Source organism: Macrotis lagotis, chromosome 3, assembly GCF_037893015.1.
Source record: "Macrotis lagotis isolate mMagLag1 chromosome 3, bilby.v1.9.chrom.fasta, whole genome shotgun sequence".
Lineage (NCBI taxonomy): Eukaryota > Metazoa > Chordata > Mammalia > Peramelemorphia > Peramelidae > Macrotis > Macrotis lagotis.
The window spans coordinates 79,616,179-79,641,058 of NC_133660.1; positions in this window are offsets into that span (position 1 = coordinate 79,616,179).

A 24,880-nucleotide genomic window follows, 5' to 3' on the forward strand; every position below is an offset into this window, starting at 1 on the left:
TCTGAAACTACTAGTCTTAATGAGTTGCCTAGAGCAAAAGTGTTAAGCACAGGTCCTGCCACATTCCTGAGTTGGAACTGAACCAGATTAAAAAATAATTGAAAAAATAATTAATGAATTACAAAAAAATCTAATAGATGATAGATAATGCCAATCTATGGTTAAAACAACATGCATCCTAAGTGATCTTTAGCAACAATCAGGTACAATTTGATTTGATTTTGATACTGCTGACTGAGACCATGGAGAAGTTAGGTGAATTGGAATGAATACAATAAGTAAACATGAACCAACATGGGTGAAAAAGGAAGCCAAAGAGGCAATCAAGAGTGAGTAAGAAGGGACAGAGAGGTTTGGAGAGATTAGATTACAAAAGAGAGATAAAAAGTGTGCAAATGTGTCATTTGAAAATATGAGTTTAGAACCAAGAGGGATATTGCAACAGAGTTTAAAGTACATGTTAAAAGTATTTTTCAGGTATCTGAGGAATTAGTAAAAGAAATTCATTGCTACAAAAATAAAGAACACTTCTCTCATACATATATGCCTAGTTAAGTGTTCCCTTTATTTTCCCAGAGTTGAATATGGGAATACACTAGCAAAGTGTATGTGTGTGTGGGGTGGGGAGTGATGCTTGGGAATCTCATTTATATTCTATTGTATGAACAGAGTCCAACCACCAGAATACATGATCTAACTACAATGAAAGAAATTGCAAAAATTAGATAAAAAGCAGCTGATGGTGCAAAACTGGGTACCAGTCAAACAAAGAAGGAATACAATAAAACTCAGACTCCCATAAATAAATGAGGATCAGAGGTTACTAGTAAAGGCTTATGACAGTCCATAGTAATCTGGGAAGTAAAAATTTAACATTGGAATTGAGACCAATCTAGTTATTGCACAATATATAAGGGCAATCATTACCTGAATGAATTTGTAAGTTAACTCAGCAAATCTGCAATGAGATGGAGGCAAAAGAAAAGAAAGAAAATGCCCAATCTATCAAATTCAGAGTAGCCAATGATTCAAGAGTTTTTAGTAGGGGAATAAATATCCAATCTGGAGTACAGTCTTTGAGGATGTCTTGTTTCAAAACATAGCAAATCCTAGCCAAAGTGAAACATGACAGAGCATTAGGTCCAGCTTCAACAGAGTTGTGGACAATTTGGGGTTCCTTATTAGAAGACGAGTCACATCCCACTGCATGACATCTGACACCAGTTGTTTGCAGAACCTAGCCATGCTCCTTCCATTATTAATTTTACACCTGAGGGCACATGGAAAGAGGCTTCATTTTAGTGTTTGCTTCCTGCTGCCTCTTCAACTGTCAGTGCCAGCAGGAGCAGCAATAAAAGGTGCCCCCTTAAAACTGGTCTGAGTCAGTGTCATTGTGAAAACTGACAGCTTTGGGCAATACCACTATTTGAAGAAGAAGGTGACTGTCACTTGTGCCTCCCACTTCTTTTCTGACAAAGTTATTCACCGATTTGGGGGTGGGGTAAGCAACAGAAGGAACTAGCAAATGGTCACCTATTTGAAAGCAGAATTTCATTTACTGGTAGGGGGTGAGAAATAGTCTTAAACTATGCTCCCCCACAAGGGAGGGAAAGTAAAATAGATTTTTCTGTCTGAATTTAATGTAGCAAACCGCTTTAGGATGGGAGACAGCCAGGATGATGAAGCAACTCAGAGAATCTTAGTTAATCAAAAAAGGAAGAAAAAACCATTATCTTCTGCATTCTATAGAAATGTGGTCATTAGCTAGAGATAGCTGTGAGGGAGCCTCAGCTCCTAGGCATGGAGTGGACAGCTGCTCCAAGGCTAATTGTGATTATGTCAAATAAAAAATAAATTTAAAAATAAATGTTAAAACCTCCCCAGACATCAAGATTCAACATTAAGAAGAGACTAAAGGGACATCTCTAGCCTCAGAGCACATGTTAATATTTTTTAAAGTAGCAGAAGTAGAATGTTTGGGATAATGGGAGAAGTTTGGGGACATATAAGTTTTGTGAGACATATCTACTAATTGAAAGGAAAGACCAAGATGGATGTGGTTCTTCCCTTTCCCCAGAAGAAAACCAATATAACAAAGTATATCTTTTGTAAAAATAATCAAGAACTGACTAGTACACTATTTTCCCATTACTTTCCACAAAAGGGGATTAGAGACAGGTACCTACTTCAGGTAGTTACTAGTAGAGTGACACCATCAACAACATGTGAAACATTTCTGGTAAAATCTATTCGGATCGAAAAGAGAAGATGGTGCATAATTAAGTTAAAAAAGGACAATTGAGGTCAGCATTTTCATTAAATATGTGAAATCTCCATAACTGAATGAGTTTTAATCAACAAGGATTTATTAACTGCCTACCAGTTGATGCATTTAGTGTTAACTTCAGAGTTATAAAGACCTGGATTCAAATCTTGCTTCAGAGATTTCTAGCTATATGATCCAGGGCAAGTCATAAATCTCTTTCAGTTTCCGTTCCTTCATCTGAAAAAAAAAAGATCAAATAAGATACAGTTTTTAAAGTATTTTGTAAAACCTCATAAATACATGTGTGTATTTGTGTATGTACATGTGCTAGGTATCTTTACTATGTATTAGGTACAGAGGATACAAATACAAAAAAAGAGCAAGTAAAACAATTCCTCCCTTTAAAAAGTTTACTTTCTATGCAAAGATAAGAATAAGGAGGGAAAAGTTCCAAATCCTTGAGGTGAATTAACTATTTCTACTATGCATATATGTATCAGTTATCACTAGGTGATTAGCAGTGCCTTTTTAGACCCCCAAAATACATCATTTATATTATTTTAACCATGATATAATGTATCATTTCATCCTTACAACCCTCTGAAGTAGATAGGTCAGATATATTGTTTGTATATGGATTTGTGCATATATATGTGTGTGTATGAGTGTGTCTATTTATATATGAGCATATATTTTGTATATATGCATGAATTTGTATATTATATATGAGCGTGCATATATGTGTATATTTTATGTAAATATGTGTATATGTGTGTGTATATATACATATAAACCTGACTTATTTACATATACATTTACTGTACATAGAGAATTATAGATACAGATATCAATATTAGTAGAGATATTTGTGTAGATACACACACATATATATTCACATGCATTTGTGGAGGAGGTGGTTTTATTGTGATTTTATTGAAGAAACTATACTAATGAGGACCTGTAGTTTAAAATTTTAAGTTTTCTCTGACACCAAGAATTTAAAAAGTTTAATCAAAGTCACACAATAAACAGCAAATATATGTCAGAAGCACAATTTGACCCCAGGTCTTCCTGACTGCAGAGCCAACTCTCTAAGACATCATGTTGTCAGTAATAATGATTTCTATATTGTGTATGTAGAATTACAAAACACTTTCCTCACACTAATTTGTAAGGGTAGGCAGTGCAAATTAATTATCCCCATTTTTTTCCTAGGTGATAACACTGAGGTACAAAGAAATAAAATGACTTTCCCATGATACAAAGCTAGTAACTATCAGATTCAGGCTTTGATCCCACATGTCCAGACTCTCAGTTCAGGTCTCTTTCTACTGGAAAGGCATTCCTATTGCTATTTTAAAGATAAAGAAATTGTGATTCCAAAAAACGGTTACACATCTAAGTAAGAAAAAGATCTGGAATTGACCTCAGATTTTCAGATTCCAAATCTAGACCACCTCTGTGACATCTAAGTAACACTCATATTTTTCACACAGAGATCAAATGGTTGTATCCCATGACATGCAATGTCATTTCTCCTGTCTGCCTGTAAAATGCTTCCAGAATAGGATAATGAACTTACTGCTAGGGAATTTAGAGGTCATATAATCTAACCCTTCTGTTTTGCATTTGGGAATATAACAAGGCACAAGGAATAAGTATCAGTTCAGGCTGAGAATCTCTATCTACTATCAGCTCTAAATCACTATGACTTTGTTATTCCATGTGACATCTTAACCTTTACTAGAGCAATGCTGTTGTTGGTGTTGTTCAGTCATTTTCAGTCTTAATCTACTCCTCATGACCCCCTTTGAGGCTTTCTTGGCAAAGACATTGGAGTGGTTTGCCATTTCCTTCTCCAGTTCATTTTATAGTTTAGGAAACTTTAGAAAACAGGGCTAAGTGACTTGCCCAAGTCACACAGCTAGTAAGTATCTGATCTGAACTCAGGAAAATGAGTCTTCCTTACTTCAAGTCAGGCACTCTAGCCACTGTGCCACCTAGCTGTCCTTGATAAAGCAATAGTTAAAAGCAAAAAAACATATTTCAAGAAAAATGTGAGTATTCTTATATCACTACTGATAAGCTCCACTTATCTAAACACTGACTTGTATAGAGATTCATTTTTCACTCTTTCCTTCACTCCTGGGCATTTTTAGTGAAGAGTAGGAAGTGGAATTCTAAGGGTAAACGTTCTAATTACCTCCTAAGTTCTTCTGTATTAGTCTTTTGGTCATTTGCAGCTCTGTCAATCTTCCCTACCTAGAAGGGACAGCTCTAACTTTGTCCAGACTGGGTTGCTTTCAGTAGTATGTCAGAGTTCTCCATTCCTGCTTTGCTTTCCTCAAGGCAAGAAGCGGCTGTTACTCAAAATAGATGAATATTTAGGATTGTGCTACCCCCTAATGTTTGTCTGTTCTCTTAGCAGCAGGTCCTCCCGTAGGGACTATATAGATGGACAGCTAGACCTACCCTTTTTCTGTATTGCTGTTTTTTCCCAGCATTTTAAAACCATTCAATGATATATTTTTATTCAGGAGTTTCTGCTCATTATGGACAATATTTTTTTAAATCTGAATAATAATAATGAGATCACATTGATTTATCTTTTTATAGCTTATAGAGAATTTTATATAAATTATCTTCTTTGGAATCTCAAAATAAACTTGTGAGGTAAATGGAAATGTTATATTTCTCTCTATATATAATAAATACATAAGTTATATAATTTATAAAGGAGGAAACTATGGGTCATAGAAGCAAGTTAGGCATCTTCACCTACAATATCATTGCTTTTTATTAAATTGAGTCAATTTCAGTAAGGTTTAACTCTTTGTGACCCCTTTTAAGGCTTTCTTGGCAATGATACTGGAATGAGTTTCCATTCTTGCTTCATCTCATTTTATAGATGAGGAAACCGAAGCAAACAGGTGACTTGTCTGAGGTCATATAGCTGGTATCTGAGTCTGATTTGAACTCAGGTCTTCCTGGCACTCTATGCACCATGCTGTCTAGCTGCCATTACATAGTTAGTAAATGGCAAAACTGCTTGCTTTCAATTCTAATGCATTTTCACCATATTTATTCCTCATACATGGTATTAGTAACTACACTGCAATTAAATTTAGTTTATTTTTATAATAACATTATCCTCAAGGTCCACAGTACAAATAAGAACACATTTAAGGCATTATTTTTTCAACCACATTCACTAAACATCTGCTATGGGCAAGTCATGATACAAAATGCCAGGGATACAAATATATATCATATTCTCCTCTCAAGTAGCTTACAAACTGGTTGGAAAAGTTAGACAAATACATAGGAATCAAGGACATGCTGACAAATATTTAACAACTGGCTTTCCCACTATATATACAAAATATACATTCAAGTTTAGTCTGTATTATTAACATTGTCTCCATCATTATAAACAACCAATAAAACAATAAATAAAATCCTGACCTATGGCTTTTATTGATTTCCAAGTTGTAAATGCTCAATATGAAAATGTAACAATCAGTTCTCCTGAGCCTGTAAGAGCGGGCTCCAGCAACATTTCTGCATATAATACTAGGGAGACGGAGAGAAATCTGGAGTGTCCTAGGGAAAGAGTTGTGGGATAATTGAGGAAGGGTGTTTTAGGCCTTCAAAGGAGAGATGGTAGGTCTATTTGGGACATAGAATCATTGCTGAGACAGAAGGACCCTTGAAAGTTACACTCCACAGTCTCCATTCGTTTGTCCTAAGGAGAAAAATGGAGGGTGTAAGAAATTTAGTTTAACTGGATGGCATAGTACATATAGGAGAATGTTATTCAGTCATTTTTGAGTTTTGTACAAGTCCTCATGACCCATTTGTGGTGGTTTTCTTGGCAAAGATCCCTTTCTTTGTGGTTTGCCCTTTCCTTCTCCAGCTCACTTTACAGATTAGGAAACTGAGGCAAATGGGCTTAAGTGACTTGCTCAGGGTCCCACAGTTAGCAAATGCCTGAGGTCAAATTTGGATTCAGGTCTTCCTGACTCCATACACCGTGCTGCCACACTGTGCCTCCTATATATTTTCCCTATATAGGAAGAATGTAGAATAAAACTGGAAAGGTTGGATAAAGCCAGTTTGTGGAGCTAGGGCAGCTTGGATGCCCAAGTCAGTGGTTTAAACTTTATTATGCAGAAAGTGGGGAGCAACTAGGAGGTTCTTTAGAAAAAGATATACAAAAAGTTATAAAACCATAATGGGATGGCATGGCACTAATTCCAGACTGTGAAGTATCCTCCTCCTGGTGCAGTTGGGTCATTGATAGTCATACAGCCAAGGTCTGCTGAAAACTATTGAACCAAGAAGTTAAGAAATCTCCCTGCCAGGAATCATCTCCTTGAAACAGGTGGCAAAATTAAATAATCAGCAGTTAAATGCATATACCCATAAATACAATAAGAACTACTGGCTGGCCTACAGCAGTATAAAAGATAAGTAAGGACTAACAGCAATGTGGCCTATCTTCTGCAAGGTATTAACACATTAAAAATGACTACAAGAGAAAAAAAGATATAATAGTGAGCATATCAATTTTAGAATTTGATGGAACCCTACTGTTTGACCTAGAAATTCTTCTATTAGAAATTTATCCCAATACATCCTAAAAAAGAAGAAAAAAAAGAGGACATATCTGTCCAAAAGTTTTATTCTATTTGTGGCAGCAATCCTATTAGTGGTAGCAAAAAATTAGAAACAATCTTTAGTATCCAACATTTGGAGAATGGCTAAATAAATTATAATGTATTGATATAATTATATATTATATTGGTATAAACTGAAAAATATAAAGCAACATGTTTTGGTGAGGTAACTCAGGGAAATCCTCAAAATCAGATCTATCTATCTATATCTATCTATCTATCTATCTATATATATATATATATATATAATATATATAATTATCTCTGTATGTATACTATCTAAATACTATCTACTATATATACTATCTATATACAGATATATACACCTATATTTAAAGGCAGAGAGGGAGGATGAAAGAAATAGAGGAGAGGAGGGAAGGAAGGAAGGAAGGAAGGAAGGAAGGAAGGAAGGAAGGAAGGGAGGGAGGGAGGGAGGGAGGGAGGGAGGGAAGGAAGAAAGGAGGAGGGAGGGAAGGGAGGAGGGAAGAAAGGAGGAGGGAAGCAAGAAAGCCCAGTTGGTATATAAAGAGGCAACATAATAAAAGCATCTTACTTGATTTTTTTCTGTATGTTAACATCATTTTGGGTCTTCCTTGAGACCAGGGGGCTCTGAGTAAGATTTTGTACTTTCTTTTCTATGTCTATCTGATTGTCTTCTTTTAATGCTGGTTGTTAAATTTATAAGAAAAATGTTTTTAAAATTATTTAATGGTTCCATTTGATAATGTGAGGGTAGAAGGGAAGATAGCATCTGTAGTTGATAACTCTGAGAAGTACACCAACCACTCACCCTTTCTGCAGTAGATAGATAGATAGATAGATAGATAGATAGATAGATAGATAGAGATCGAGAGAGATATTAGATGAGATAGAGATAGAGATAAAGACATAGACATAGACAGAGACAGAGACAGAGACAAGGACAGAGATAGAGATAGAGATAAAGATAGAGATACAGATACAGATACAGATAGAGATAGAGATAGATGATAGAGATAGAGATAGAGATAGATGATATATAGATAAAAATGTAGATATATAGGTATAGATATATAGATATAGATATAGATAGATAGAGATAGAGATAGAGATAGAGATAGAGATAGAGATAGAGATAGAGATAGAGATAGAGATAGAGATAGATGTGGATGTGGATGTGGATGTGGATGTGGATGTGGATGTGGATGTGGATGTGGATGTGGATGTGGATGTGGATGTGGATGTGGATGTGGATGTGGATGTGGATGTGGATGTGGATGTGGATGTGGATGTGGATGTGGATGTGGATGTGGATGTGGATGTGGATATGGATATGGATAGAAAGAGACAGAGAGACAGAGAGAGAGAGAAAGTGAAAGAGAGAGAGAGAGAGAGCAGACAGAGGTAGAGCTTTTTTTTTCCTAGCACAGTATCATGTTGATAAGGGTGAGTGCCCATTGGCATATTCCTACTCTGCTTGGACATTCCCTTGGAAAAACCCTCAATACTAAACCATTCTGCCTTACTATCTCAGATCTGGAAAAATACAAAGAACATCAAGAGACTTGTCTGGATGATCAATATATATCACAAAGTTGGCACAAATGATTCTTTTGCCACATCTTTTGAGTCATTCTGTTCTTGTAAAGAGCATCAGGTTTAATTGAAAGAAAACTAAGAAAGTGTTGAGCAATAAAATCCATACAAATTCATGTATGAATTATGATATGTGATATCAGGTCATGCTGTAATCATACTCCTGGTCTGACCAGCCATTGTGTGGTAATTCATTATACTGAAATTTCCTTTTAATCCTCCAGACTTGCTACTGATCACTTTGGACAAACCCATCATTAGGGGCGGCTAGGGGGCACGGTGGATAGAGAACTGGCCCTGGAGTCAGGAGTACCTGAGTTCAAATCTAGCCTCAGACACTTAATAATTACCTAGCTGTGTGGCCTTGGGCAAGCCACTTAACCCCATTTGCCTTGCTAAAACTTTAAAAACAAACCAAAAAAACCGATCATTGGTAGCTTAGATGGCATTTCCTGCTTGAGAGAAGTTTTGCGTAAGTTTTAGGAAACTCTTTTTTTTTCCTAGCACACAGTGTCTGCTGCTGATCTGTGACCAAGGACAATAATTCTCTGCTCTACCTTTTTGATTCAGATTCGTAACTAGCAGGTTTTATACTTAGAGCAAACAAGATAAACAATGCCCAAGCTAAACGCTATGAAATAAACCCTCTGTTTTGTTTGTGTGTGTGTGTGTGGGTTGGGGGGGGATATGAGCTAAGGAATGGTTTGGGTTAAGGCCAAGGAAAAACACCACAAGTGGGTCATGAGGAGTTGTACAAGACTTAAAAAATGACTGAATAACATTCTCCTATATGTACTCTTCCATCCAGTTAAACTAAACTTCTTGAAGGGAAGAAGTTTGCATCATTTGCTAGCATCCTACTTAATTAATTTATTAATAATAAATATATTCTAACTAACTTTATGATGTTTTCTAAACTGCTGAAGGATTGAAAGTACTATTGTTAATACCCTTTAAATTTGACTGACCAGGGAAAAACCTGAGCACCCCACCCTAATAATGTCTCTGCTTGGCCTTAACCTTCTATTACTTCTGATTAACAATTGACTCCTGGCTATTTGTTTAATTTAGACTTACTGCTCTTTTTTTTCTGCAATGACATTCTTCTAACCTTCTTTTTTGTTCTGGACTGTTGATTTGACATAACCCTGAACTTTATTCTCTACTTCAGCCTTGGCTCTGTTAGTCCTGGCTTCCAGCCCTGCATTGTCCATCAACAATTGCCCATGGCTCAGCCTGACAGATCCAATGTGTGCTCAGCATGTACAGAAAATGTAACAATTGAGGGCAGATTTGTTTCATGATTCCTCAAAGATTTAAATATAGATTACTTAGAGTTTGCAGTCAGACTGCATGATGGAGATAAGTTGTCCAAACCCTGATCCATCACACATTATAAGCCTCATAACTGACGAGATGCAATCAATTTTGTTTGTATTCCCATTTGGCAATCACAAGTGCCATCCTCTAACTTTGAGCTTTTTAAAGAAAGTATTCATCACATATATTTTTGCTGTTTCTACAAATGCTACAAGTCAGTCTCCTTTTAAACTCTCTGCTTCTGCTCTTAAAAGAAAGAAAAAAGAATAATAAACCTTTTTTTTCTACCTTTTATTTCTGATTTTCTCATTTAGCTCACCCAAAAGGACACTATACATAAAACTGTTTATTCTCATTGACCTTTCCCTCTCCTTCACTTTGTCAAAACAGTAATAAGGAATAAGGGGACTTTCTATTCAAGGGTCATTCAGACAGCAAAGAACAAAAGTCAATGAGGGAGATAGAGCAAAAGATAGAAAGGAGGACTGCATGAGGAAATTGAGGCTGAAAGAAGACAATAAGTTGCCAAAGGTAAAACAGGTAATAGGTTATAGAGGCAAGATTTGCACACAGGTCATCTGACTCCAGGACTCCCAGAGCCACAAGAAACAAGAAGTCTCCAATTCTAAAAGAGATAGCATATGTAGATCTGACAATCAGACTGATGACTCCTCACTATCTTTCACCCCATATCTAAGGTTTTCCCAAGATCTGCTGATTTCACCTTTGCAACCTCTCTTGGATATGCCCCTTTCTCTGTTCTAATACTAATACTACTCTGGTCCAGACCCTCATCAACTCATACCTAGACTATTAAAATAACCTACTGGTGTATCTGCTTACTTATAAGTCTATTACCACTTGAGTCCATCCTCCATTTGGCCCTAAGTGATTTTGCTAAACATGCACCTCCAATCATGTCACCCCATCCCTACCCAATAAACGCCAGTGGTTCCCTATTCTGCCAGAAGCAAATACAAAATGCTCTGTTTGACATTCAAAACCCTTCATAACCTAGCCCCATCCTACCTTTTCAGTCTTCTTAATTTATTCCCTGATATGTATTCTATTCTTATTCATTGAAACTGTGTTCCATGAACAAAATACTACATTTCTCAACTCCAGGCATTTTCTCTGGCTGTTCCCTAATCCTGGAATGCTCTTCTTCCTCAGATCCAATTAGCTTCTTTCAATTCTTTCCCTACTTTCTTTCAGTTCTTAACTATAATCCCATCTTTTAGGGGGATACTACCCAACCTCTCTTAATTCTGGTGACTTCCTTTGTAAAATATTCCCTATTTTTATCTTGTATATAGCTTGTTTGTACATATTTATTTGCACATAGTCTCTCCCTTTGGATTAGAAGATCACTGAAGGCAAGGATTGTCTTTTGCCTCTTTTTGTATCTCCAGCTTTTAGCACAATGTAGGCATTAAATAAATATTTATTCATTGATTGACTGATTGGTGAGGTATCTTATTATTGCTTCTCAATCTCCTCTACTGCATCATCAGCAATATCCTACCATGATTGACTGTAGCCTAGGATTCTTCTGACTTAGCACAGCTTCCTTATCCTCTCTCTTTCTCTACACTATCTTTTTGAATGAGTTCATTAGCCACCATGGATTCAACTATCAACTCTCTGAATATGTTTCCCACACCATATAGCCAGTACTCTTCTCTCATCTGAATTCCAAATGTCTACTAGACTTTTTCAAATGAATGTCTTTTAGACATCAAATAAGGTCCTATCTCTGCTACAATTTGAATGACAGCTATTTGAGATCTGGGAGATTTTAATTGCAGAGAATTAGTTAGTGTTTTTCGCCCATTTAAATTTAGTCACTCAGTCATTCAATAAGCATTTATTAAGCATCATGTGCCAGACATATGTTTAAGTACAAACAAGTTATACATGGAATAAAATAGAAATAATTAACAAAGGAAAAGGACTAACATTAAGGGGAATCCATAAAGGCTTGTATATTTGGTGGGAAAATCTCTCTAAATGAAAGATTATGTGAAAAATTAGCATACCCACTGGAGAGAGGAAAAATGAGAAAATCAAAATGAGCCTTGTGTTCTAAGAGATTTTAAAAGATGTTCTTTACAGTAAGCTTCACATAGCAGACAATGCTACAAGTCTACATCCAAATTCAAAAGATGGAATGGTAGCTTCCAAAATAATTTACCAAATTTTCTTTTTTTTTTATACAGAAAGAGGCCCATCTATATCATCTGTTAAGGATGATCCTTCTACACGACTTCCTGGCTGGTGATTAGTGACATATTATTTATAACTCCTTCTTCCAGATTCATGCTTTAAGATTTTTTTCAGTATTGTAATTTGGTGAGAAAATAAAAGAAGGGGACATAGAGAAATAATCTGACTCATTCCTTAGCTGACTATGGATCTTTTCTCCTTGAAGTTAGATCATGTTTGGACAGAGCCAAGATGGCAGTATAGAGGCAGGAATTCCTAGAAGCTCTCTTCCAGAATGCTCTAAATACCTTAAAATTATGAATCTAACCAAATTCTAGAGTGGTAGAACCCACAGAAAGTCCCAGTGAAATAATTCTCCAGTTCAAGATAATTTGGAAGATCCATGGGAAGGTTCTGTTCCATAGGGTTGGAAGGGGCCTCAGTACAGCCAGGCTGCAATGAGCAAAGAAACAGGAACAATCTATGGGGTGCCTGGGTCCATGGTAGTGGGAGCAATTTCCAAACTTCCCCATCCAGGGATCATCAAGGACAACTTGGAAGGTCAGGGGGAAACCTCTGCCAGAGTGAGTGTGGAGCCCGGTATAGTTCAGACCTGACCCCAAGAAATGGAAGCAAGCCAGCAGAGTCACCTAGCAGGAAGCCACAGGGCAGCTGCTTCCAGAACATTCACCCCACAGAAAGTAAGAGGGTTGGGGGAGACTGTTGAGGTTTCCCCACTATCCGGGAAAGGACTCTGTTGCTTTGTCCATTCTCAGATCTTGATCACAGTCTGGAGACCCCTATTGCCATAGTCACAACTCCAGGGCAGAGGGGAGTGCTTGTGGTCATCTACAGACCAGAGCAGAAGCCAGAAGAGTAGTCAGAACTTCTCATAAGACTCGAAGGAATTGAGGTCCTTGGGAGGGGGTGTCCCAAAAACACTAAAAAGTTTGGGAAGTATGTGAAAACCAGGTCATAGGTTGGGGAATTGAGTAAATAGGAAAAAAAGAGTCTGACTTTGGACCCATGGAGGATCAAAATACACCCTCAGATGATGACAAAATCAAAACTTCTGTATCCAAGGCCTCCAAGAAAAATATAAATTGGTCTGAGACTATAGAAAAGCTCAAAAAAGATTTTGAAAATCAAATAAGGAAGGTAGAGAAAAAATTGGGAAGAGATTTGAAAACAATGAGGGAAAAACATGAAAATCCAATCAGCAGCTTGGTGAAGAATATGCAAAAAAATATTGAACAAAATAACATGTTAAAAACCAGTTTGGATAAAATGGAAAAAAAAAACAGTCCTAAGGGCCAACAAGGAGAAGAATGCCTTAAAAAGCAGAATTAGCCAGATGGAAAAGGAAAGACAAAATCTCCCTAAAGAAACAATTTTTTCAAATGTAGAATGGAGCTAAGGGAAGCTGATGAGTTTGTGAGAAGTCAAGAAAATCAAAGCAAAACCAAAAGAATGAAAAACTAGAAGAAATTGGAAAAACAACTGACCTGGAAAACAAATTCAGGAGAGATAAATTAAAAATTATTGTGCTACCTGAAAATCATGACCAGGAAAAGAGCCTTAACTTCATTTTTCAAGAAATAATCCTGATAAATTGTCTTGATATCCTAGAATCAGAGGGTGAAACAGAAATTGAAAAACATCCACTGATCATCAACTAAAAGAGATCCCAAAATAAAAACCCTCAGGAATATTATAGCTAAATTCCAGAATTCCCCAAGTCAAAGAGAAAATATTACATGCAACCAGAAAGAAACAATTCAAATATTATGGCATTACAGTCAGGATTACACAGAATTTAGAAGCATCTACTTTAAGGACTCATAGGGCTTGGAATATGATATTCCAGAAGGCAAAAGAACTTGAATTATAACAGAATCAACTATTCAGCAAAGGGGAAAAGATGGATAATCGATGAAATAGGAGAATTTCAAACTTTCCAATTGAAATGACCAGAGCTGAACAGAGAGTTTGAACTTCAAGTACAGGACTCAGATGAAGCATAGAGGGTAGACAGGAAGGGCAAATTATGAGAGATTTATTTATATTGAACTGCTTGTATTCCTGCATGGGAAGATACTGATAACTCATAAACTTTCTCATTTATTAGAGAAATTAGAAGTAGCCTATATTCTTCTCAGAAATGGCTGAGAGAGAGGAAACAACACACACACACAGTAGAGGAAAAAGGAGAGGAAGGGTATGGGAGAAAGGGGTCAGGGAAAGGGAGGGGGATATAGGTGATAGAGGAGAAGGAAGATCATGGGAGATAAATAAGCAAATAAATAAATGAATGAATAAATGAATGAATGAATAGAAAAATAAGTAAATAAATAAACAAATAAAATAAATAAATTTAAAAGGGAAAGAAATTAGACCATAACCTTCAAGGTTTTACTGGACTTAGGAGTAAATCTCCCATATAAAGGTGGTCATGAGCTCATTCATTGAAAAAAAAACACCAAAATTTGCTCATGGCCTGAATTCCTGATAAAATCCAGAGTTCAAACTTGATACATTTGCATAGTGCTGTCAATATTGATGAAGAAAATGATTTTTCAATACTGGTTGACTGTGTGAGGGGTCAAGTTGAGTGAAGCCTGGGAGAAAAGACCCTTTCTTCTTCCTTCCAGTTTGAGAGAGTACATTGTTGGTTTCAGACTCTCTTCAAAGAGAAATGTAGAAAGAGAATAGACTTTAAAGGCATACATGAGGAAGAAAGCCAGCCTCAAAATATATCCCAGATTTCTAAGTTGCCTCCCTAAAGACTTTAGGGATTTTCCCAGTGAGAGAGGTCAGTGACTTTCAGTCAAACTGATATATCTCACTCAGAGAGGGAGTGCTCATTCAATCTATGTATTGTCTGTATTTTAGTCTTCTGCTTCCTTTCTGCTTGGGTAAACAGGCTTATTTGCTATTCACTAGTTGTGATGGTTTGTATGCAAATAATATTTGATGGTAGAGGGTAGTTAAGCTCTCAAATATGTGCTTCATACCTTTCTCTTTAAGGGATAGTCAACAGGAATGTATCTTGAATTTAATAATGAAATCATTTCCCTTAGACTAACAATATTGGGGGGGGGCTGATATATAGCTTAAACTGGTATTCCCTCTTTGAGGAGATCATAGGGGCCCGCTTAGTGGCAATTTCCTGCTACCTTCAGTCAGAATTCAAATTCTCCCTTGGAGAGGAGTGGCCAGATTCCAGAGTTTATTCATCCCTCCCTGTGAACTTCATTTAATCAACCAATTCTGAAAATTCATAATCTGTGAAGTCAACATACACACACACAGGCACGCAGGCATATGCACACATTTTTCACACTAATTTAATGCATAACTTTCCTGAACTACTTTCCATATTCTTTGCATTTTATTTAGGCACAAGTGGCCAGATTAACTTTCACTTAAGACTTTTTAATTCAGTTCTACATATTGAAGTATCTTGCATCTATGAAATGGAACAACTGTCAATTATCTAGGTCTAAAGGAGATCCCCAAAGAAGATATCAAACTCAACATGTATAAAGAGAACTTCTTATATTTTTATTTATTTTTCTTCAGAATAACAACTGGAACTGTGTTTTGCATGACTACACATGTAAAACCTATGTCAAATTGCTTGCCTTCCCAAAGGGGGGGGGAGAAAGAAAGGAGAGGTTTTAAAATACAAAATTTGAAGGGGGAAAAAAAAGAATGCTTAAATTGTTCTTACATATAACTGAGAAAATAATAAAATATTAAATTAGAAAAATAAAGAGAACTTCTCCCCCCACATGAAAAATAACTCCTCTCTATCTAAAAGGGCAGTTGGTAGTAGAACAAAGAGGGCACTAGGATTGGAATCAAGAAAACTTATCTTCATGAGCTCAATATGACCTCAGACAGTTACTAGTTGTGTGATCTAGACAAGTGACTTAACCCTATTTGCCTCAGTTTCCTGATCCATAAATTGAACTGAAGAAGGAAATTCAAACCACTCCAGTATCTTTGCCGAGAAAACCCCAAATGGGGTCACAGTCAGATACAACTCAAATTACTGAACAATTTAACTTTTCTATTTCTGTTAAAGGACCCACTATCTTTCCAGTCACTCTAAACTAGTAATCATTCTAAAGTCTCCATTCTCTATTGTTCCCTGCATCTAATCAGTTGCCATTTATTCCACCCTCACAAAGTATCTCACATAACACCATTTTGTACTCAGATACCTACCTATTTCAGACACATCACTTTTCACTCAGATTACTGCTATAACTCTATTCCTAGTCTTCATAACTCATGTTTCTCTTCTCTCCAATCTATTTTTATGTAAATGCTAAATTAGACATTTCATTCCCCCACTCAAGAAATTTCAGAGACATTTTCTTGCCTCTAAAATAAAACAGAACTTTGTTATTTAACATTTAAAGCTCTTCATAACATGATTACAACCTATCTTTCTTTCTAGACTTATTTCTTAATATTCTGCCACAAACACTATCTTCTAGACAAACTGTCTATCCTTTGTTCCCCATGCAAGATGTTTCATGTCTTGTCTTCATGCTTGCCCCTCATGCCCAGAATGCTCTCATTGCTCAGCTGCACTTCTTAGAATCCCTATGTTTTTTCAATGCTCAATTAAAATGTTATCTTCTATATGATGCCATTTCTAAAAACTAATTGTTGGTTGGTTCTCCAACATCTAAATTAATTGTATTTACAATTTATATATGCTATGTGAGCTTATCTGAATATATGCCATACCCCAACAAATAGACAAAGAATGACTTAAAGGCAGGAAACATTCTATCTTTCTATCCCCAACACTTATCTCATTGCTTGGCACTTCTTAGAAAACTAATAAACCTACTTCAATTGAACTGAACTGAATTGAATTGAATTTCTAGCTTGACCTCTCTCTACTATCTGCTAACTGACTTCTTTTTATAAACATCTCCTCTTTGGATTTCTACAATATTCACAGAACTAAAATTTCTACTACCTCTCTAAAAATTCATTTGGTGCAGCTGGCTATTTTTCTTTCTCATAGAATAGTAATAATAATTTTAAAAATCCAAGAAGATGAAGAAGAAAAGAAAAGAAATAAAGATTAAAAGTAATAGCTGAAAATTTCTAAGGTAATTTTTAATTTACAAAATACTTTATGTACATTCTTTCATTTGATTCCCATGTAACCTAATCCATTTGTTTTTCTCTACTAGCCCCTCTCAAAGATCCCAACTATTCTCATGGCTTCAACTATCACTTCTCTGCAGATGAAATCTATCCAGATTTCATGATGTGACATATCTGTATCTCCACCCTTGACCACTTGTGAAATCTCTAGGACTATATTTCTAACTAAATGTTGAACATATCTACATGAATATCATATTATTACTCAAAATCAATATGTCTAAATGTGAACTCATTATATCCTCTCCCCAAACAGTTAACCTTTTTGTTTCCCTCAAGTTTTGACAAAGGAGTCCTTATTTTCTGATTTATCCAGACTGAAAACTTCAGAAATATTTAAATTTTTTTCAGTTTCCTTGCCCCAAGTACTACTACCATTATTGCCACCACCACCACTTCTACTGCTATTGTTAAGGGTCCTCCTTTTCCTACTGCTCCTCCTCTTCATAATCATCATCATCACATTTCTGTAGTACTTTAAGATTTGCAAGTTTCTTTGTGTACATTATCTCATCTTATCCTCAAAATGACATTGTGAGATAAATATTGTGATTATCTCAATTTCACAAATGATAAATACTTGAGGTAGAACTCCAACCCTGGTCTTCCTGACTCCAAATCTAAAACTCAATACAAACCTGACTGTCAAGTCTCTATCATTCTAGGGCTTACTCTAAAAAAGTAACTGCAGTTTATTAATTTGGGAGTTATTTTATATAGCTGAAGTATCATACCTGTACAGGGTCATAAATACTGATGATACTGATCATATGGGAACTGTTTAGGTTTATGTAAAGTCAGACGATTTAGTTACATTAATATTCGTACTTAAACTCATTTTCTTTCTGCTTTGGCTTCTATCTGTACCTTTAAAATTCACATACATGCCCTATCTGGTTTAATGTCTATCATACTTTACCCAGAGCATTTTACATGTCCTATGGTCTAGATGACTGTGAATCAAAGGCTATGTGAGAATGACTTTAACATTTTGTGATTTGCTGGAGTTCTTTCCATTCAGGGCATTCCAGCCAGAAACTACATTCATTAATTACAATTAGCAGAGCAGTGCCTAGTAATAAAATGAAAATTCTTTTACTCACCATAATAATTTACTGTTCATCTACCAAAAAAAGTCCCCAAAGGACTTTAACATAAGATATATGAAGGAAAAGTCCTTTATCTAATGTCATTGATAGCCAGAATGTTCTAACAGACTTCAAATTGGTCTTTTTTCAATTGTACTGCTTTTCATTATTCTATTGTTTTATGTAGTGACAGCATGAATCCTTAGTAGCAAACTACAGTAAATTCAAGAGCTTTGTTCTCTGGGTCCTTGACTGCTGAAGCCCTAACTGATTATTTCAAATCTTCAGATATTTCTGATACTGTGTCTTCATTGTACCATTCTTCTATTTCTCTTTGTTCCTAAAAACCTCTACTGATCTCTTCATGATATTTTTTCCTTTTTCTCTTTTTTGCTGACCGATCATAATTTGCCAGCTATTTTGATAGAAACAAGTGGCATATGTATTGTAGAAAATAATTCTTGATGGGATATTTTCTAATTCATACTCATAGATTAGATCCGATGTAAGAATCATAGTTCTATTATGCTATTTGCTACTACAAACATGATAAATCTGATTTTTTCAGAGAAATTTCCATTATAATTTTAAGTCAGTGAGACTCAATTCTGACACCAAATCCAGTGCTTTTTTCCACTAAACCTTACTTACCTATCCACAAGACAAGTGAGTTGGAATATTCCTGATGTAGAAGAATCAGGTAATAATTTTGTGGTCAGAGAGCAATGTCAAATTAACCAGCATAGAAATAATGTGGAACCTTCAAATGATAAGGTAGAAGGTGTGGTCTTCCTAATTCATGGTTAGTGTGAATTAACAAAGGAAATGTTCAGTCATTAAGGTTTAGAAATTCATGAAATCTTATGATCAGTGATATATAGATGTTAAAATAATAGAGAGTAGTGATAAAATAGAAAAAAATGAATCATAATACTTAAATCATAGAGAAAAAAATGAAAATCATCCTATATATAAGTGGAAGATGACAGTAAGAGTTTTCTAGAGAGGATGGAATAAGTTCTATTGGAATGTAATTGGAATAAGTTCTATTGGAATGTAATCCAGACTAAGGTCTGAAGAATGAAGCTTTACTGAAGGGTCAATATGTATAGAATACAGAGAAGTAATTCAAGGTAGCTATTGTTAGTGAGGTAGCAGTCAAAATTAGAGCTATAAGAACATGTTTTCCCCATGACTAAGAGCAAGTTCTCTGATTTAGCAGAGATATTAATTGAAACTCTAGATACCATGTCTCTTGATGATGCAGCAAATACTGATTAAGCATTTACTACATGCAAGAGAGCCTATCCTAAGTACCACATTAACCTATATCAATATAGTTGATTTTAGTGAGTAAGCTGAGTATAATATTTGTCATTTGCCTTTCTTATTTGCTAGTATGCTAATTTCCTGAGCATTTGTTGTTCTAAATTGAGGAAGAAAGTTTCCTCACAAGGAAATCCCTATACAAATGAAAACTGTAACAGACAACAACAATAAAAATCAAAACCTGGACCCAGGTTCTACTACTGTATTTACCAATCAACCAGATACTTGGGTATGGAATATTCAATGACACATTATTATAGAGGACCTAGAGTATTTTTAAAAGATGTTAATTAGTCCAAAGATTGGATCAAAGAAACGTGCCCATCTTAGATTTTTGTGGTCAAATCTGACTCTAGAGGGGATTTCTGAATAAGAATGTCCTAGAGGGGCAGCTCAGTGGCACAGTGGATAGAGCACCGGCCCTGGAGTCAGCAGTACCTGAGTTCAAATCCGGCCTCAGACACTTAATAATTACCTAGCTGTGTGGCCTTGGGCAAGCCACTTAACCCCACTGCCTTGCAAAAATCTAAAAAAAAAAAAAAAAGAATGTCCTAGAATCATTTTCTCAAAAAAAATTTATGATGAATACAGTAGAAAGGAGTGAAGGGAAAAACAAGACACATTTTTAAGAGCCTTCTGTGTGATAGTGTAAGGATGATCAACACATAGAGTTCCTCTAATATACACAATGGTTCAAGACAATTTCAAAGGTTCCATGATGAAAAATTCTATCTACCTCCAGAGACAGCTGATGAACTCTAAGCACAGATTGAAGCTTACTTTTTAAAACTTTATTTTGCTTTTGTATATGGAATGTTTACTTTTGAATCATGGATAATTTGAAAATGTTTTCCCTGACTTTATATGTATAATCAATATCATGTGGCTTGCCTTGTCAGTGAGGAGGGGGAAAGGTAATTGGGAAATATTTAACAAAATAAATTATAAAACCTTTTTAAATAGTCTACTAGGTACCAGATCATGAATGAAGCATTTAACCCTCACAGCAACCCTACAAGAAAGGTACTGCTATTATCTCTATAGTTGAGAAAACCAAGGCAACAGAGGTTAAATGATTTGCCCAGGATTACCAAACCAGGAAATATCTAAGGCAGGATCTGAAGTAAGGTCTTCCTGATTCCAATTGTAGCTCACTCCCCACTGTACTATGTACCTCCCAAACAACTTTGTAAAACCAAGGTGGTCAAAAAAATGGAAACAAAGTTGGTGCTGGTTAATTTGAGAATGACTAAAAATGGTATATGATTGTGATAAATATAATTATGCCATAAGAAATGTCAGTGATGAATTTGATTAAACAGAGGTAGGTGCATAGGAACTACTATGAGAATAAATAAGAACAATCTGTGATGGTCACAATGATGTTATTGAAACTTTGAAAGATGATATAACTCTCATCAAGGCCCAGTTATAACTTCAGACAACTGATAAAAGGATATTGCCCTCTTCCTATCAGAGAGACTATCTACTAAGATGCAGATTGAAACATACGTGCATGCTTCTGTCTCTTTTAATTTTTTAAGAATAATAAGAATATCAAGAATAATATTTTTTAAATAAGAATAAATTGTTTTGCTTCATTAGTCTTTTTTTAAACAAGAAAAGGCTTTTCAATGGGGAGAATGGGGTAGGTGAACTAGTAAAGTGCAGCAGAGATTTAGAAACATAAACACAGAACAAAACAAAAAAACTCAGAAAAGGACACAAATAAGTTGATTCTGTTATTTCAGTATTAAATGTAACATATACTTTCCAAAAAACTATATGAATTATAGGTTAATAGATTCAAATATAATATTTTAACTACCTTGTGTACTGAACTGTTCATGTTTTATGCTTTTTAAGTTCATAATTTCAAAAAATTTTTTAAATAAAATCAAATTTTGTAAAAATAGAACAAGAGTTATAACTAGGGTAGAATAAGTGAACTTCTACCCCAGAGAGTCAAAATTCATAGAGACATATAGTTTTTTCCCCCTGGCTTTCCTCTGAGCTGCCAACACTATCCCTCAGTTCTGTACCAAAGCTCTTGCAACTGTAGCAGTCATTCAATAAACATTTATTAAGCACATTCCAAACACTATGCTAAGCAGTAGTCTACATAGACTGCTTATAGACAACCCTGTTCTCAAGAAGCTCAGAATCTATTGGGATTACAACATGCAAACAATCGTGTACAAACACTCTATAAAACAGGACAAATTGGAAATAATCAAAAGTGGGAAAATAATCAAATTAAAGTGGCTTGTACAATATGGTATCTATTACATGGTGATTACCAAAAATAGCAATCAATAAAATTTATTCTTAAAAAAAAGATAGAAATTCTCTTTATAGAAAGTAAAAAAAAAATGAAGTTGGTTTTTTATTTAATGTAGTCTCCCTAATAGAAAAGTGAAATCTTCAAGACACTGCAGGCATCTCCTAATAGATAAAAGGTTGTTGAGAAGTGAGATAATCACTTGGTCACCATAGCTACTGAAGGGAAATACAAGCACTAATTTCATTTCCAGAGAACACAATGAAATAGGATTGATGGTCCCAACTTGAACCTTGGTGAGCCTTTATCTCTTGCCAAGGAATAATTATGCTAACTTCCATAAATGTGATCTCTGCTCCAGAGATGCCTGGGTCCTAGGTGTTGGCAGGAGAGTGGTAAATCAAGGGTAAAGTGAAAGGGCAAAATTGTATGTGGAAACTGATATCACACCTTGGTGTAACTGCCAAGTACTTTGATTAGTCTGGTACTTCATAAACTGGAAAACAAAAATTTTAATTCAGCATTCATTCAGCTGTTATGCTAAAATTAAAAATACCTTGGCAATCTACTTATCAAAGCTTTATAGGGACTGTAAAAGATGGCATAATAAATATAACACTTTTATATAGTGGCTGTTACTTTTTTTAAAATTATACAGGAACATGCAAGAAGTAATTGCTCATTCCCTTCTTAAAATTTGGCTACTTTTAGGGAGTAGAGCAGTTATTTAACATCATCAAATCTAATACCCAGTTGGAGAGAATAGGAGGGAAATATAGAATATTTCAAAAGATTTAATGAAGTTTTAAGTTATTAAGACTCAGAATTGTCTTCAGTAGAGAATTTCTTCCATAGTTTCAATCCTAAAAATAATAATGGGCAATGAAGATTTTCTATCATGAGATTCACTGGGCCTAGATTTCCAAACTGAATTCCCACTGGATTAATTATATTTTGTCTCCTTCAAATTCTTGTAGCTTCTATATAAGATGTCCCAAAAGTTTTTAGTGTAGTTTTGGGCTATTAAGATACTAGTTATATTTTGCTTCCTTATGTGTCTAAACTATATGCAATTGTTATGAGAGGGCTTATATCAGTGAAGATAGGGAGTGAGTGAACTAGTAGACTGCTGTAGAGATATAGAAAAAGAACCTAAATAAAACATTTTAAAATGTATAGAACAAAATGGAAGAAATTCAGAAAGGGTCACAATTAAACAATAAACTTTTATTGTTTTAGTATTAAATTTAATATATACTTTCAAAAACCAAACTATATTATCAGATTATTTCAAACACAATACTCTTTTTTTCTTCTTTATATAATGAAAAGCTCATATTTTGTTTAAGTTCATGATTAAGAATATTTTTAAATATCATCTAATTTTTTGCTTTGGTTTTTTTTAGGTTTTTGTAAGGTAAATGGGGTTAAGTGGCTTGCCCAAGGCCACACAGCTAGGTAATTATTAAGTGTTTGAGACCGGATTTGAACCCAAGTACCCCTGATTCCAGGACCGGTGCTTTATCCACTATGCCACCTAGCCACCCCAATATCATCTAATTTTTAAAAATAAAGCCGTAGCTATAACTGGAGTGGAGTGATGACTTTTGCGCCAGAGAATCAAAACTTAGAGGGGGTAGTTTTAAGTCCTAATGGCTTAACAGATGCACTAAGACTTTGGGGACACCCTGCACAGTATCTGGAAAGATTTTAACAAGAAAAAATATAGTTAACCAAGTTGGAATTCAGTTAGGTCAATACAATTAACTAGCCCCAAGTAAGTCTTATGATGGCACTTCTTTCATAGCTGCCCATTTTAATATTTTAGACCTAGAGGTATGATATCAATAATCCAAGGAGTTATCCATGCAGAAACACTGCTGCAGTTGACCAAAATCAGTTTTACAATATTCCTCTTAGAGAGTTGATCAGGGTACAGAGCAATAACATGACTTGCTCAGAGTCATACAGTGTGTGTGTGTGTGTGTGTGTGTGTGTGTGTACCAGATGCAAGACTGAAATCCAGTTCTTACAAATTCCATGATCAGTAATCTATTCACTATAGCACTGGAGTCAGATTAAAATACAAGGAAGGAACACTAATACATTGAAAAGCATTCCTGACTGTACCTTTCACTTAGAGAACTACCTATGAAAGTTAACTATGTTTTAATAATTTTGTTAAATATTTCCCAAATACATTTCAATTTTGTGGGTGTACTTAGGAGTTTTGTGGGCTCTGTGTTTGACACCCTGAACTACTCTATGTTGCTTCTCACATTGACCATAATCAGAAATAATTCCTGCTAAATCTGAAACAAGAAAGGCAGCCAGTAGCAACAGAATGATGGTCTACTCTCACTAAAGTCAGAACATATTCTTTAGCAGAATTAACTAAGCAAGCTTACTACTCCCATATTTATATTTATCAGCAAAACATCTACCATTTTATACTCTATATAACTCCCCACTTAAGGCCCAATCTCTGACTCCATTTTCCATCTAAGGATAACCCATTCTTATAGCATCTCTACCCATCCAAACATACTAGTCACAAGAGTGTGCTGAATAAACCTTACTTTATTCAATTCCCATCTCCACAGTTCTTTCCAGTCCCTATGCACCTGTCATGCCTAACTCTGGTACTGTGTTGGGTGATTCATCTTCCCCCTATGCTCATAAGTGGGAGGGGAGGAATATAATTCTGATTCAAAAATATTTATTTTGCATAGAAAAATTAAATACTTCCATTTAAAAAGTATGAAATATATAATCTTTTCAAAGTACATTTATTATAGATCAATAGTTGGAGATTTTTCAAAAAAATATTTCAACGAATCAACCCTGAGACTACATAGTATACTTGCAGAAAATGAAAAGTGTCAAGAAAATGAAATTCAAATCTCAGTTTAGAAATCTCCTAGCTGGGGCAGCTAGGTGG